Source organism: Ailuropoda melanoleuca, chromosome 8 (genome assembly GCF_002007445.2).
Source record: "Ailuropoda melanoleuca isolate Jingjing chromosome 8, ASM200744v2, whole genome shotgun sequence".
Classification (NCBI taxonomy): domain Eukaryota; kingdom Metazoa; phylum Chordata; class Mammalia; order Carnivora; family Ursidae; genus Ailuropoda; species Ailuropoda melanoleuca.
Genome location: NC_048225.1, coordinates 43,829,039 through 43,846,428, shown reverse-complemented (window position 1 = coordinate 43,846,428; position 17,390 = coordinate 43,829,039). Strand labels below are relative to the sequence as shown.

The following is a 17,390-nucleotide window of genomic DNA, read 5'->3' as shown; positions in this document are numbered from 1 at the left end:
CACACACAGGGCACCCCTAAAGCTATCAAAACATAACCTCACTCCTGAAAGGACTGAGTTCCATGCAGCCGTTTGATGCCCTCTAAACATGTTTTTGTGGAAACCTTAGAAAGGGCCAGCTCTTCTGCACAGGAATCTACATTTTAAACTACACAAAACTAAGAGTCTCTGTAATGTGAAAAGTAAATAAAGTTGACTCAGGATTATGGAGGCATTCAGAGCTTAACTGGAAACAGATGACTGGATAAAGAAGATGTGGTCCATATCTACAATGGAATATTACTCAGCCATCAGAAAGGATGAATACCCACCATTTACATCGACATGGCTGGAACTGGAAGGGATTATGCTAAATGAAATAAATCAAGCAGAGAAAGACAATTATCATATGATTTCACTTATACGTGGAACATAAGGAATAGCACAGAGGACATTAGGAGAAGGAAGGGAAAAATGAAGGGGGAAAAATCAGAGGGGGAGACGAACCATGAGAGACTATTCACTCCGGGAAACAAACTGAGGGTTTCACAGGGGTGGGTGGTGAGGGACGGCGTAGCCTGGTGATGGGTATTAAGGAGGGCACATATTGCAATGAGCACTGGGTAGTATACGTAAACGATGAATCATGGAACACTGCATCAGAAACTAATGAAGTACTATATGGTGACTAACGTAACAAACAAACAAGCAAAAAAAGATCGAAATGCACCAAAGTGTTACAAATGGTTATACCTGGTTGACAACGTTACGGGAAATTTAAAATGTTTTCTTCTAAAATATGCTCTCATGCTTTCTATAATAAACATGCCATACTTTAAAACCAGAAAAATGAAAAGGGAAATAGAGGTGTGATGCAGATGAACTAGGGGCTTTCAGGACTCTTCTCATCCTTTTACTGTTCTTTGTCTTGTCAGTGGTACTGACAAGCATACACTCGTTTTTCCCCCTTTTATTCTTGGGGAAAGAATCTGATCAACTAGATCATACTTACATGGATGGTGAAAAATCATTTGGAACATCTATTCATCTAAGGCAAGGGTCAGCAAACCACTGCCTCTAGGCTAAATCCAGCCTGCCGCCTATTTTTGTAGGCTATTGAGTTAAGGACAGTTTTTACATTTTTAAGTGGTTGGAAAAAATCAAAATAAGAATAATATTTCATGCCACGTGAATCTTATATTAAATTTAAATTTCGGTGGCAGTAAATACAATTTTAGTGGAACACAGACAATTTTATCATCTACATCTTGTTTATGGATGCTTTTGTGCTACAACAATGGGGTCTAGTAGTTGCAACAGAGATCATATGGCCCACAGAGCTTAAAATGTTTACTATCCATCTTTGCCAAAATCTTTGCCAACCCCTGTCTTAGAGCAGTAATCATACTGTATGAAAACTGGTTCTATTCATATCCATCTTGTAAACTAGACTTTTGAGCATGCAAAAGTCTCCACTTTGCTTAGAATGAAACTTCACTCTTGGTTGGTACTCTGTAAATGTCTATAGGATGAGAAGAAAAATAAATAAATGATGTGGGTTTGGGCAAGTCACTTCTCATTTCTGGGCCTTAGTTTCCCCTTTTGTGAAATGAAGGTGTTGGCTAAGGTGACCTTGGTCCCTTCTAGCTCCAACAGTCTATGTTTTAAGGTTATAGTAGCCAAAAATAAATATCATGTTCAGTTCATTGAATCTTCTTTTTTATAACTTTGGGTTCTCTCTTAGTGACTTTCTGAATATTGGCTGGTTTCTCAGGTATGTCAGTACCATGAAGGGGGTACCCTTAGTAGCTAAATTTACTGGAGCATATGATGTTAGTGTTGTGTGCATTGCCTACTGTGTGGAAATTCATTATCAATCAGTAACTTCCTTTTCTTCATGGCTGCCTGACTTATGGGAGTCTAGTGACATGAACAATTTTGTCAGCGCCTGGTCACTATTAAGAATCTGAACATGTGGAGTCCAGAGACCACACTCTGGATTTATGACCACCCCCACCCTCCATCAAGATGCATCCATATGGCCTAGAAAACAGCCCAGCTGCCATTACTTAGAAACTCTCACTACTTAGAAAAATTTAGTACTTGGAAAATAGTGGCATTTTCAACCCAAATGGATATAAAAGTTCTCCTCCAAACCTCACAAGTGCACAGGGCCATGCCCTCAAGTGGTGTTTGGGTGGACACTGTCATGCCACAAAGCTTATATGGCCTGGTGTGTCATCAACAGAATTTGATTTGAATAATTACTCTGTACTGTTTCATCCCAGAAGGGTCATTGCCTCTCCCCAACCCCATCACTTTTAGGCGGCAGAACATTGTAGAATTGAGGTACATATGATGTGAAGAAGCGTGCTTGGCAGCAACCAAGACCAGACCTCATGCCACAGGTGAAATTTGTTTTCTCGACTCTTCTGTTCCCTTTTCTACTTCTTGCTCCGGGTTTCTAACACTGTCCATTCATCTTGGGCGTCTGCTATGAAGCCCCAGGCATGGGAAATACCCAGGTTTTTAGTTCAGTATCTCCTTTCCCTTTCTTTTTAAAATGAAGGGTAGTGAGGTATAGTGGAAAAGTGTAAAGTACTGAAAATCATGTTAGTCTGAGATCCAGTTCCTCCACTCATTTGTGGAGTCTCAGTTCCAATTATCTGCTTAACGAAAGTGATACTTACTACCTACCTCTTCTTATCACCCAGAGTCCCTTACAGGCAAGCATCACTCATTATTTATTCTTTTTATCTTGCACCGCTCAGTACATAGCATGCAGTAGACACTTGACAAGTGTCTGAACAAAATTGAACTGACTTTACACATAATCTTACATGGATCATGACATGTGGAGTCTTTGAACTAAAAGGAACTCAAATACCTACTCAATTCACTGTCAGCAAGTAATAGGCACACATGCCCCACTTCTCACTTCTGTACTAATTGGTCCAAAACAGTCACTATATTCTTTCCAGCTGAGTGTCTTTTTTTTTTTTTTTATCTGAACTTCACAACCTTTACCAAAGTTCTCTGAAAGTCCACTATCATTTGACTGAAATTATCACTGGAGGAAAAAAAATAGATATAATTCTGGATTGAGTTCAACTTCCACCTTACAAATGAAGAAATGAAGACCTAGGAAGATGATGTGATTTGGCAGAGGTCACAGAACTAATTGCAGAGTGAGTAGGAACTAGAATATAGGTCTGTATAGATTCTTCATTCAGTGCTGTATCTACTACATAACATTTGTGTTCCGATAGATGTTTCAGTGCCTTCAAGCCAAGGAGTGAGCACTGGGGGAAATTTCTAGCAAGGACAAATGAGTATGGGAGGCAGGGAGGGAGGGAATGTAGGAGGGCCTTAGAGTCATATAGCTGTCTCCCTGTCAATTCAGAAGGCAAGTTAAGTTATTCAGCAACTTTCACTGAAGGCCTCTTTCAGGCAAAAGCGCAAGGCCGCAGAGATCTAGATGGATAAAATAAGGACTCTGCCCCAGGACTTATAGACCCATAACCAGTGAAAAACAAAACAAGATGATAAGTGAGCTAACAAGATATGCTTAGAGCCCTACAAGAGCCAGAGAGGTCAAGGAGGGCTTAACTGAGGAAGTAACTCCTGAGCTGCTTGTTCCAAAAAGATTTATGGTTCTCCAAAGCAAAGAAGGGGAAGGGTGTTCCATCAGAAGGAACTGTGTGCAATGGCATGGTCCAGAAAGAGCTTGGCATATATAGGGACTAGCGAAGAGTTCTGCATGGAAGGAACATTGATATGTGGTAAATGGAGGAGAAGGGAGGGAATTAAGAATGGTACCAGGAAAGGGATCTGGAGAGATAAGCAAAAGCAGCCCGCTTTGAAGGAGTCTACAAAGACTGATAAGACATATACATAAATAATTATAACACATGATAGAATGATCTGATGCTTTTCGGACCACCAAAGGAAGTGCAGGGGAGTCAGAGAGGGAGAGATGATTTCCCACTAGTGGTTAGAGACTCTGTCTATCACTGATTAGTCAGTCCTTTTGAATTTTTGAGATTCAAGTAGAAGTTAAAAATCTGCAGTATAAATACATACCTGGTCGTGTTCTTTCTGGATCTTATCTTTAACTTAATAGACCATCCTGAATCCCAACACACTGCCCATTCCCATTATATAACATGTTGTATATCTTGCTCACTATTCTATCGCCAGCACCTAGAACCATGCCTGGCACCTTGTAGGTATCAAATAGATATTTGTAGAATCAGTCTTTTAAATGATGTGTTTTTACCATGGCAACCACATATACTAGATTTTCCAGATAGTCTTTAAAATATCCTGTCCTTTACTTGCCATTTGTACAACTGTATTTGTCATGCATCTGGAGTTCTGACTTAGAAAATATGGTAACAAAACTCATGGATACAACATAGGAAAGCTTCATTCTCATTGTCAAAAACTCCCTATGCCAGCTTGAGTATTTGGGAGGGATATGGGAAGGGAATATGGTTTTATGTAGAGTACACCATTTTTGGACTGGAGGCCTCTGCCATTCCCTTCTGCATGGTTGGCTGCCCATATGGTCTCAGACGAGAGCAGCACCTCCGTATCATTCTTTGCCCACTGAACACACAGGCTTTGGGAGTCTTGGATGAAAGTAGAAAGCATTAGCATCTTGGAAAGGATGTAGTTGGGGTGCTTGTAGCCTTGTATGGGTCTTTCCAAACAAGTTTCTGCCTGTTCTATTGGGAGAGGAAATCTCCAACATCTGCAGAAATGAAAGAGTGTGTTGTTACAAACTTAGCATCTGCCTAGCACTCCCTGAAATATAAAATTTAATGTGCTTGATTATCACTGTCAAGTGGATCATTAGTGAAAACCATTATCTACCCTATAATGTTCTTCATTTTTTCCTCCTTCTCCCTCTTCTTCTTCTCCTCCTCCTCACCATCCTCCCCTCCTCCTCCTCCTTCTTCCACTGTCCTTCAGTTTTTGTTTGTTTCAGATTCAGATGTCAAAATGAATGGGTGCACATAATTTTTTTTTAGTTGAGGAAGAGGCTTGCCTTATATTCTGACTTTTCACAGCCCATCTCTATCTCCTAGAAAATTTTGCATCCCTTCTGCCTTTCTTAAGGGTTTTACCATTCTCCCATTCACCCAAAATAAAAATCCTTAGAACTATCTCCTGTATTTCTCTCACCACTTCATTCTTGAGTCCTCTTCCTTCTACCCCAAATTATCCTTACATGTATCTCCTCTCATCTGCCACCTCAATTGAGGCTCTCAATCAGCCTCTTAACTGATCTCCTAATCAGAGCAGCCTTTGCACTGCTCCCTAAATCATGTTAGACTGTGACACTGTCCTCCTCTGAAGCCTTGGGTGGCTATTCATCATACAGGGAATAAAATACAAAATCTTTGGCACGCTGTTCAAGGCCATGTTGAGTTGTGACAGTGCTTTACCAGCCAACCTTTGGAAGTGAAAAATCTATTCAAGAAAAATAAATTTATACAATAAACTGGGTATATTACATAGAAGCTATTGTCCAAAAACCTATTGTAAAAAGAATGTGTGTGTATGCATGTAAATAGACATATATATATATACACACACACAGAGTGTTATAAATGGTTATTAAGATTTCTAGGCAAGCCCACAAATATATAATTGTAGGCAAACTACTGTGCATGTGCAATTTTTTAAAAAATTACCCAGCAATGCCAATAAATACAACAGGAAAACCACTAAAATTTTAAATTGTTTTTAAGAAATAGATCCTGACTACTGACCCTTGGGGTGACAAGATGGGCAGACAACTCCATTTGTCTTAATAGGTTACATTTACCATATGCTTACAATATGCCAGGCCATGTCCTAAGACCTTTGCAAGCATTAGCCTTACAAGTATTTGATCTCACAACAAGCTTATAAAATAGGTATCATTCTTTTCCCCACTTAACAGACAAGGAAACTGAGGCACAGGGAAATTAAATAGCTTGCCCAAGGTCACACAGGGAGTGGTAATGGTGGGATTTGAATTGGGGCAGCTTGGTTCCGAAGCTCTAGATTAAGAACCACTGGGGAGTTCTCCAGAAGAGACAGGGGGCCAGTTAATAGTGGGGGTTGTATAAGAAGTGTCTAAACTTGACAGCACATGACTGACTGGGGACAAAGCTGGGTAGTCAGGACTGAGTACTGGGAATACAGTGTTTTGTTATGGTCATTTTGATGCTAGTGCTATTTTGACATTCATACTTGATTCAGTTCTATGAAGAATAAAGCATTAAACTTTCAACTTAAAAATCATTAAGTACTCTGTGCAGTAGAAACTCATTCTAATATCTGGATGAAGTGAGAGTCAGATTGGGGACTCAGGACTGGGGAGTCAGAGATGAAGCTTAGAAATGGGGTAAGGTTGTGACACACATTATTTGTTCATTTTTTTTAAGCGATTGGCTTGATATTTAGGATTACAGAATGTCCATGGTGTCAAAGTGGTCTAAAAAAAAAGGTTCTACTTCAAAAAGGGACTTATAGGAGGAAGAGGTTAGGCAGTGAGTGCTAACCACAACCTGCCTTGAGCAGAAGCAGAAGGAAGCCTCAGGCCAAGCAATGGAAGGAGAGTCACTTTCTGTTCTGGTTGTCAGAGAGGGCAAAGAATCAAAACATCATTTTTGCAATGGATGAGTTTACAAAATTGCAGGAAGTGTGACAAGACTTGAAAGACAAGACACATTTTTTTTTTTTTCAGAGTTCAGCTTTTGATTGAACAGGGTACAGAAGAGGTTTAGGCAGAAAGACCAAAGCTCATGTCATCATCAGACCCTTCTGATTCTTCTTTGCTTCCACTTCCTTCTCCTCGGCTGAGGCAGCCGTGCTGTGGGGGGCAGCACCAGCTGCTGGGGCAGGTCCACCGGCCCCTGTATTGCAGATGGGGCTCCCGATGTTGACATTGGCTGGGGCCTTTGCAAACAAGCCTGCCCCGAGATGTTCAACATTTACACCCGCTGGTTTAATGAGGGCATTGATCTTTTTTTTTTTTTTTTTTTTTGAGAGAAGAAGTTTCTAAACATTTATTAAACATTCAGTATCATTTTCTTTTTTTTTTTGAAAAAGTTTTTTTTTATTATGTTATGTTAGTCACCATACAGTACTTCATTAGTTTTTGATGTAGTGTTCCATGATTCATTGTTTCCGTATAACACCCAGTGCCCATTGCAATACATGCCCTCCTTAATACCTATCACCAGGCTACCCCATCCCCCCAACCCCCTCACCTCTAAAACCCTCAGTTTGTTTCCTGGAGTCCATAGTCTTTCATGGTTGTCTCCCGCTCTGATTTCCCCACCCTCATTTTTCCATTCCTTCTCCTAATGTCCTCCTTGCTATGAGGGCATTGATCTTATCCTACATGACTGTCACCTCATCGTGGAGCAGGCTGAGGGCCAAGTAGATGCAGGCAAGCTCCGAGAAGGGCTGGTGACTGCTGAGTGGGGCTGCTGCTTGGCACAGTGCTAGTCCGGATGAAGTGAGGGCCTCACCCCAGCGTGGCCTTAGCTTCCTCAGAAGGACCAAACGCCTTAGTGCAGCTAAGGAAAGGCAAGACACATTTTTCATATCATGCAGTATCTTTTTGCTGTGGAGTATTTCCCATCTGAAAATTGGGATTATTTGACCATTGGCATCACCTCTGGTATTTTCCACGGATCAAGACAAAGTATTGTGAAAAAACTGGGATACGGAGCCAGGTTCCATCCAGGCTCTACCACTTGCCAGCTATGTGTCTTCAGGCAAATCTCAACCTCTGAATCTCAGTTCCCTCATGGATTAAAAGGGAGTGATAATATTGCCTAAGTCTCAAGGTTGTTGTGGGCCTTAAATCGTGCCTCAGCTAGTCAGCATTCAGTAAATATTTATCAAATGGCAAGAGCAGTTAGCAGCATTACAGCTGAGGATTTTATTTTACTTTTCTGTAGTTCTTAAATTTTCTACCACGAACATATATTGCTTTTGTAATTAGAAACAAAGACATAAAATTATTCTTTTTTAAAATGACTGCCGTAATTTCTCATATTTTCACCTTTGCTCTCCTCAGCTTTTGCTTCTTTCGTTTCCCTTTCTGCTGTACATAAAAACAGGTTTTCTCCACCCAGCAATATTCAGGAGATGCTATGGGATGTCAGTTATTCTCTATACTGCAACATGCCTTTAAGGGGGTCAGCTCAGTGTCCCCAGGCCTGCAGTACTTAGAAGGGGCTGAGGTCAGTGGAAGCTCAGTGCCAGGGGAGCTCTGTTCTCTCCATTACACATCGATCCCCATCCTGACGCTGCCAGGCCGCAGGGAGCTCCATTTTTTTTTTTTTTTAATCCTGCTAGTTTCATTTATTCAGAACCGAGGCCTGGAGGCACTGACATAGGCTGCAGGGGTCAAAGCTGCAGTTGGTCTTTGGAAACCAAGGAGAGTGTGGGCGAGTGTATTAAATAAAGCAAAGTTCTGGCAGAAAACCAGCTCCTAATCTTGAAGAGTCCCCTGGTTCTCTTCTTTTCATTGTAATTTTAGGTTTGTGGGTCCCAGATCTCCATATTTGCCTTCTGGAGCTGTCTTAGCAATAAGAAAAGATGAATGTAGGGATTTAAGGCTGAGTTACACCAGGCCCTGAAGCATTCTCACATCAGGAAGCATAACCAGGGGCCTCTGTCTCATCGGAGGCTGCCTGGTCTGCCCACCCTCTCATGCAGCGGGTCTTTTCTCACACGAGGACGTAAGGGAGGAACCAAAGGGCCAGGATCTTTCTGAGTGTGTGGGCTTCTGGGAGCACATGGTGTGGTTCCTCTGCTTCCTCTCAAACCCACTCCTGCTTTCTTGTTCCTATTTCAGCAAACATCGCTGCCATCTACCCAGTGACCTAGGTTAGGAATCTAGGAGTCATCCTTGACCACTTCCCCCCCCACTCACATCCCACGTCCAATTGTACATGCAGACCTACTCACTACTGCTTTAAATGGCCCTCAAAGTCATCTGCTTCTCTCCATTTCCACTGCTACCGACTAGTCGAGACAGCCATGCCCTCCCACCTCCCTAACTGGTATCCCCCAAATAGGACAGTTGTTTGAGTGTCTGATAGCCCCCTCTACAAAGAGGATAAGGAACATGTAAGGGTCACACAGGCAGTCAGTAACAGCAGATCCAGAGGAGAATCCAGGCTTTCTGGTCCCAAATTCAGCCCTTCTCCTGGTCACCATTTGTTCATTCATTCACTATACAGTTGACCCTTGAACAACGCAAGGGTTAGGGCGAACTTCCCACACAGTTGAAAACTTGTATATAACTTTTGAGTCCTCCCAAACTTAACTACTAGTAGCCTAGAAGCCTTGCTGATAAGATAAACAATCATTTTGTATGTTATATGTGTTTTAACTGTATTCTTACAATGAAGTGAACTAGAGAAAAGAAAATGTTATTAAGAAAATCATGAAGAAGAGAAAATACATTTACAGTACTGTACTGCATGAATTGAAAGTAAAATTGCATGTAAGTGGACCCAGGCGGCTCAAACCTGTGTTGTTTAAGGGTCAACTGTATGTATTGCAGTGAGACCCTGATTTATCAACGCGATGCTAGATGAAATCATTGTCTCCCTATGGGGTTTTTCCACTGTCACCTCCAGGGGTGGCTACTCATTTTGGATTATGGTTTTCAGCCTGTTAATTTTTGGCCCCATTACTCCTGCGTATTCTCAACTGTAGATAGAGTAGGGCATTGCTCAGGCCCCTGCCAGTCCTCTGATTCCAGCATTCCACAAGCTGGCTTCTGCATGGTCTACTCACAAATAGCTTCTGAGCTCATGAGACCAACAGCAAATACACACATCTAGGCACCTCTCCCGAGGAAGAAATTCTATGTGAGTATGATATTTCCAACACAAATAAGTGGAAATGTTTCCCTCTAGACCAAATTTATAATCTATATAGGAAAGGGGGATAGGAAAGTTGATCTGATTCAGCTTTTATTCCTATCTTACTCCATAACTTCTTGGGAAGTCAATGCAGACACAGTGCTGGTGCTGGGAACACAATGCTGTATCACATAGACAGATATCCTACTTTAGGGAATCTCACAGGCTAATGGAATCCAAGCTAAGCTATTACCTGGTTTCCTTTTAAGTATATTCCTGTCTGGATACCATCTTTATAAATTTCAAGTACAGGGTTATAGAATCATAGATTCTAGGAGACAAAAAGGAAATATTCCTTTAGCCTAGTGCCTTTCTCCCCTTAGCCATTGTTTAAATTCCATTTTCAATACGCCTGTCAAGTGATCATGTGGTCCCACTCCCGACATTGTTTACTACCTCCAAGGTGATCTAATCTATTTCTAAATAGCAGGAGGAGTTAGAGTGTTCTCCCCTATGTCAAACCAGAATTGATTTCCCAAAGCTTGTACTGTGTTCTGGCCTTTAGACCTATATAGTCGAGATAGTCTCTTCTGCTCTGAGTCAGCCCTGGGTGTGAAAGCATGGTTACTGTGTCCCTGAGGCATTCTCTTCTCCAGACCAAACATCTCCACTTGTTTCCACCTATTCCCATGAATATGGTTTCAAGCTCCTTCTCTAGTCAAATGGCTAACAGAGCTACTTCTTCCCACTCTGCAAAAGCATTAAAAACATCTTTACATAAACAATATTATTCTCCTTGATTCTCCCATGTTAAACTCGGAGATCATGTGACTATAGAGCAAATTTTTCCCATTCCTGCAACACCCCATCACATGCATAACTCTGTAGATAGCTTTGAAACAAGCAGAACAGCTTTATTATTCGCAAAATAAAACTAATAATATTGAGCTGTTAGGGTTGTTGTATTAAAAGAGATAATGAAGGTTGAATTAAATATTTCAACAAATATTGATGTAACACCCATCGTGTACTGGACGTTCTGCTAGACTCTGGGTATAATACAGTCCTAAAGAAGATAGGAAAGACCTCTTCCCTTTTTGAAATTTGTAGCCTAGAGACTGAATATGAGAGGCTCTTCAAGGATCATACGGTTTGAACTGAAGCCCAGCTCAAACTCTGCATGAAGCTGGTTTGAATTCTCCTTTCCAATGACCTAAGCTGGAAGCTTAAAAATGGTACCCACTATTATGATTATCATCATAATACACATAGATACAGCCGCATTAATGCCAATAAACCTTTGGGTGTTACAATTTCCTTATGCGAATAATGCTTTTAGAAACAGAGCAAAGCCCATAGTGGCATTTCTGATTAATAATAACCATTATATCACAGACTGTCTCATTTTCTCCTCCTAGAAACCACCTATTTCCTATAAATCAAGGAGTTTTATAATAAATGAGCTGAGTTAGCATCCAAACAGTGACTGTTTATTCAAATCTGGATCACTTGTTTAACTTGGGCAAACCAAATGAGAGATTCTGGAGTGCAGAACAGCAGCTTCAGCAAGGAAGGGGCACTTGCACTTGTAGGTACAGTGCCAGGCTCCCTTCCTCTTTCCATCTGTCTGCTGGAACAATTATCCTGTCCATAAAGTCGTCTTCAGCCATCACCTTATTCAGCACAGTATGGATGCCGGGATGTGCTTCCAACATCAAAGAGGCTTTCAGCTTTTCCGAAAGCTGTGTCTTGGCTTCCTTATCATTTTATATCATAATTTGTTCAGCATTTGGTTGAGGAACTGATAGAAATGGAAGAGTTACTTACTGTAAAACACCCAGTCTCTGCTCATTTAAAACCACTGATCTTCCTGTTTCTCTGTTACCGGCAGATAATCCACCATTTTGGGTGGGGTGAGCATGAAACCACCACCTAATATCTCACTAGGGGAGGGGAGTGACCACAGGATGTCATCCTCTGTGTCAGAAGAGTGGCAAATATTTAGCAAGGAGGATTTCACATTTGCTTATCTGAGAAGTGCTCTATGTCTGCACCATGCTGCTGAAATGAGAGTTAAGATCTCTTTCATCAAGCCTGCCCCTCTGACTCTATCTGCTGACAAGATTTTTAAATACTATCTATGTCTTGGTATTAATCTCATATTTATATTTATATTTATAGTGGCTAATATTTGTTAGCTAGAGTTAGTCCGGCATCATGCCTAACACGTACCTTATCTCAGTTAATCCTCACAGCAATCTTTTGAGGTAAGCATTTTCTCTTTACGTGAAAAAACTGGTTCAGAGAGAATAAATGGCTTGCTCAGGTTAATTTAACTAATAAGTACAAGTGCCAGGATTTGGGCCCAATTGAGGGTCTATTTCTCTATACCCCCCAACCACCACCCCAAACACTCGAATCTTGATCCGGAATAGAGGGGACTGCTCTCAGAACATCCTTCCTTGCCCACGTGTTCACTCCCTCCCTTTGTTTGTGTCCTTTTCTATCTTCTACATAGGATTTCAGTTCTTATGAGGGAAAGAGAACTTATTCATCTTTGTGTTCCTCCCCAGGGAATAGAACATAGTAGTTCTCAATAAATACATTTTAAATGAAAACACACACACGAACCAGAATACAATGCTATCACTAAAATTTACGACTCCTAATTAAGAATTACAGAAAGGCTCCCATTTTAAAATTAATAATGAATCAAATCATCTTAATGTGCCTATGTGATAGTAGCCATAGAGTGACTAAACAATGACCCCCCCCCTTTTTTTATTGCAGGTCCAAATTGCACATCCTTTGGCTTTCCAAAGCCAAAGAGAATAAAGTCTTCCCATCCTTAGTGTGACACTCAAAACTAGTTCAAATACGGGTGGAAGAACTCGCTGCTCTGCCCAAATGCCGACGCTTCCCCAGACTCACAAGAGGCTGGGGGGACTCATTGTGCACAACCCATGAGAGGAAACCTCTCCCCTTTATACAAGGTTGGCCGCACTTGGAGCAGTTGCAGATTGAGAAACAGAGTTCTTGGCCAGAGTATTTAAGACTCTGACACCTGAAAGTCATCATTCCAGTTGGAATGGAAGCAACATGGAACAAATAGGTGTGGAGGGATCAGCAAGCCAGGAAAGAAAGACTGACATGGCAATAACAACTCTCCACATTTATACAGCGTTTCCTATGTCCCAGGCGCTTACTTACATTATTTGTTTTAATCCTAACAACAGGCTGAGGTGTGGGTACATTTTAAAGATGTAGAAGTGAAGCTTAGAGGAGTTAAGTCACCTGCCCAAGGCCTCCTTGTTGGTAAATGTGGAGCTGAGGGAATTGAACTGAGGTCTCTCTTGACTCCAAAGTTTAAGCTCTTAACCGCTCGTGCGAATCATTAACCGCACTTCCCTAACCATTGAATCTGTTCTTGGAGATCAATACCGGAGGCTAAATTCTAGACATGCACTACATTTTATTTATTGCTTTATTTTTATTCATGTAAAAGCTGGATGTGTAGTTCTCATCCTGTGAGATGAATGCTGTCATTCTCAACTAATCTTTTAGCTGTCAGCAGAAGTCTGGGCTAACAACCGGCTCTAGATAATATACAGGGACATCTGGACTCAGTGTCTTCAAACTGACAATTTTGCTGAAGAAACTGATGCCCAGAGCGGGGAGACCAGATAAGCAGCAGCCGTTACAGACTTGAGTCTGATGAAAAATACTACTTATTTCACTTATATTTGCAGGCTGCGTTATGGCTACCAAGCATGTCATATATATTATTTTATTTGATCCTAAGGAAAATTGTGAGGTAGGTAAGGTAAGTAATATTATCTCTATTATACAGTTGAAGAGGCATGCCCAGAATTATTATCCTATTAAGTACTAGTCTTGAAAATCCAAATCCCGAATAAATGAACTTCTAGCCCTTTTAACCCTTCAATAATGCAGATGGAACTGTGCTCAAATCTTGACTCGACCACACGTCTCTCTGAGCCTTCAGTTTTCTCCCCTGTCAAATAAGGAATGAGGATGTCTACCTCACAGGATTGTGAAACTAGATGAAGTAATGTATGTAAAGCCCTTTCAATAAAGTAGTGAACAGAACAGATGCAGATCCTGCCCTCATGGATCAGGATGGTGGGGGGTGAAAAAACAAACGTTCAGTGATTACACACTTGATGATCAAGTTACAATAATCGTTAAGTGTTATAAAGGGAAAGGACAATGCTCTGTAGGCATACCATAGGGTGAGCTAGCCTCCTGTGTGGCTGAGGGCAGGCCTCCCTAGCCAGTGACAGCTAAGCTGAGACCTGAAGGATGAGTGACAGTTCATCAAAGCAGGGGGTGTAGGTGTGGGTTGTAGCAGAGGGCGTTCCAGGGATAAGGAGCATCGCCAATGAAGAAGCTCAGTGACCTTGAGGATCAAAGAAATGACTTCTGTGGCTGGACTGTAAGGAGCTCCAGGAAGACGATGTGAATGGATGCTGGAGAAATAGGCAATCTCCAAGTCATGTGGAGCCTCGCAAGACAAGTTAAAATTTTTGAACTTTAACCCAGGAGCAATGAGAAGTCATGGAAGGGCTTTAGGCAAGGGGCAACATTAGATGGGAGCTTTAAAAAGTCCAATTCCAAATTAGGGAATGTTGGCATCTTTTTAAAAGCTTTCCTTTCTTTTTTTAAATAAACACGTCTTTAGCACCCCTTATATTGCAACAGTGATACAAATGGTGCGTTTGAAATATAAAATGAAAAGACTTAGACCAGGGCAAGTACCAGCTCCTCTACTACTTTCAGGGTCTAGGACAAGTCACTTCAAAGACTATCTCTGCCCTTGCTACCTAACCTGGTTTCTTCTCTCTCTTAGCAAAAGTTCTTAGCAAAAGATCTGCAGATCTTAAAAGTACTTTAAGCACCAGTGTATGTATTTCTGGGAAGCTCATTTATTCATTATTTTTGTTGAATGAATGTTTATTAAGCATCAGCCATGTGCCCAGCCTCATATTAGGTACTGGGTGTTCAGAGGTGGATAAGATAGCAACCCTATATTTTAAGAACTCACAGTTTGGGGTAGACATAGGCCAGGAAAATAAATAAGTAGTCACTATGTTGTACACTTGAAACCAATATAACATTGTGTGTCAACTATACCCCAATTTAAAATTTTTTAAGTAAAATAAACAGGAATGAAAAGAATACATATGTACATACATAAAAAGTAATGACAATAAAGTAGGATCTACTACAAGAGAAGAAGCAGGGAGGGAGTTATTCACAGAACCTAGAGTCAGGGGAAATTTTTAGTAGAGGTGATATGCACATGGTATGTACTTAATACATGTTATGTAATACGTATTGAACGAAACGTCTTTTTCCACCAACTTTATTGATTTGTAATTGACATATAGCATTCTGTGAGTTTAAGATATACCATGTGTTAATTTGATATTGCAAGTGATTACCACCATATTGCACTTCCATATTGCAAATGATTACCACCGTAACATTGTGGGTTTTTTTAAAGATTTTATCTATTTATTTAGAGAGAGCGAGAATGTGAGCAGGGGGGAGGGGCAGAGGGAGAATCTCAAGCAGACTCTGTGCAGAGTGCAGAGCCCAACATGGGGCTCGATCTCACAACCCTGAGATCATGACCTGAGCCAAGATCAAGACTCTGGACACTCAGCCAACTGAATCACCCAGTCACCCCTACTACAATAACATTATTGAGCTGAGTCATAAAGGATGAAGGGAAGCTTACCAGACAATAAGAGGAGTAGGGAGTGAGTAAGATCACAGACACCATAAAAGCGACTTTTTCAGATTACCCTATCAGCAGTCAGCTAGATAGGTTGAAAGGGAGAGATTGTAGGTAAGGAGACCAAATGAAAACCTGGGGCAATAATCCAGGTGAAAGGTACAAAGGACTTATTGTTCACTTAGGAGTAATGGTGGCTGTACTCAGTTTGCTTAACACTAAGTTTTACTTGGTAGTACAGTGTATGGCTTGTAAATGTTAATGCATCTTCCCATGGATAGATGCCTGTTTGCCTTCACAAGGGTAGAGACCATGTCATCTACTGAAATCCTTATGACACCAATGCTATGCTCTGTATCCCATATGCATCCATCGAAAGTTGAGTTGACAGTTGGATTCACTGACCTGCGGAGGGAGTGGAGAAACTGGAACAAGAGAAGTGGGAGAGGACTCCCCTTCTGCCATGCACCATGGCACTCTACCCTTCTGTAAGGCAACATATTAAACTCAGCCAAACCTGCTTCTTATTTTTCCCCAAAAGCCTGGTATGTCCTTTTCCTTGTTCAGTCACGTCCATCCACCCTAGCTAGAAACCTCAAGATAATACTGGAAGCCAAGAACAAAGCTGGGGGGAAAATCATTTTTAGGCTTTTAAGAACTATATTTTTTCCTCCAGAATCTTCAAAAGAGTTTTTCCTCTCCTTCATACATAGAAGGAAGTCAGTGATCCTAAGTTCAACAATGCCACCTCTCTGAATCTACCCTAAAGACACACTCCCAAGGGTACACAAAGAAGCATGTATGAGCATGTTTTATGTAAGAGAGAAAAAGTGGAGATAGCCTAAAAGTCAATTCATCCAACACATGCTAATAAACCATGTTCTATTCATGACACAAAATATTAGACAACAGCTAAAATAAATGAAGTAGATCTTTAAGTATTAATGCGGAAAGCACTCCAAAATTGATTGAGAAAGGCAATTTGAAGAATGATAGGTCTTATACCATTGGTGTGAAGAATAACCACCAATGAACAAACAACCTGAAACAGAAATTTATTTCTTATAGCTATATACATATGCACTAAATGCATAAAAAATGGTCTGGGAGAATATATACAAAAATACATACAAATCTGGTAACAGTGGTTACCTCTAGGAAGGTGGGATGGGAACCAGTACTGGGAATGATGGTCAAAGAAATTTAGTGTTTTCTGTATTTAAATGTTTTTCACAAGTGTAGTAGTACATTAATGATTTAATGAAAAAAAATTTTTAAGGTAAGAAAATCATTAAGGATGTGCAGTGCTATTTTTAGTAGTGAAAAGTTTGTACTACCTAATTGCAATAGAAATATTATTAAATCAATCATGGTATAATCCACATGGCAGAATTTAATAAAAATGTTTGTTTTTATGTTTGCAGATGTAAAGAAGTTAGTAATTTATAGTTCCATTTGCAAGGAACTACATGCTACTTATGATGTTCTGAATTATCCCATTTTTGTTAAATACATACACAAAAAAGTTTGAGATCATTTTTTATAAAAGGTTTATAGTTGTTTCTGTATCAACGGGATTCTGGTTGTATTTTGCTTCTGTATACCCTAATTTTTCCCTAAGGAATAAGTATGTAATAAGAAAAATTCTATTTTAAAAAATGTAAATGAAATGAGGGAATTGAACTGGGAGAAAGGTAAGAGGAAAAAATGCGTAATGGTGGATGGGAATAAGAAAGTAGGGAAAAGATGTTTGAGGATTTTTT

General features: G+C 40.5%; 1 long non-coding RNA gene and 1 pseudogene across 1 annotated transcript in view; one reads left to right on the top strand and one right to left on the bottom strand.

Annotated features, from left to right (window-relative positions):
• The window catches only part of LOC117803352, a 78,303-nt gene that overhangs the window by 43,653 nt on the left and 17,260 nt on the right, over positions 1–17,390 (top strand). The window lies entirely within an intron of this gene.
• LOC109489315 lies at positions 6,630–7,921 on the bottom strand (annotated as a pseudogene).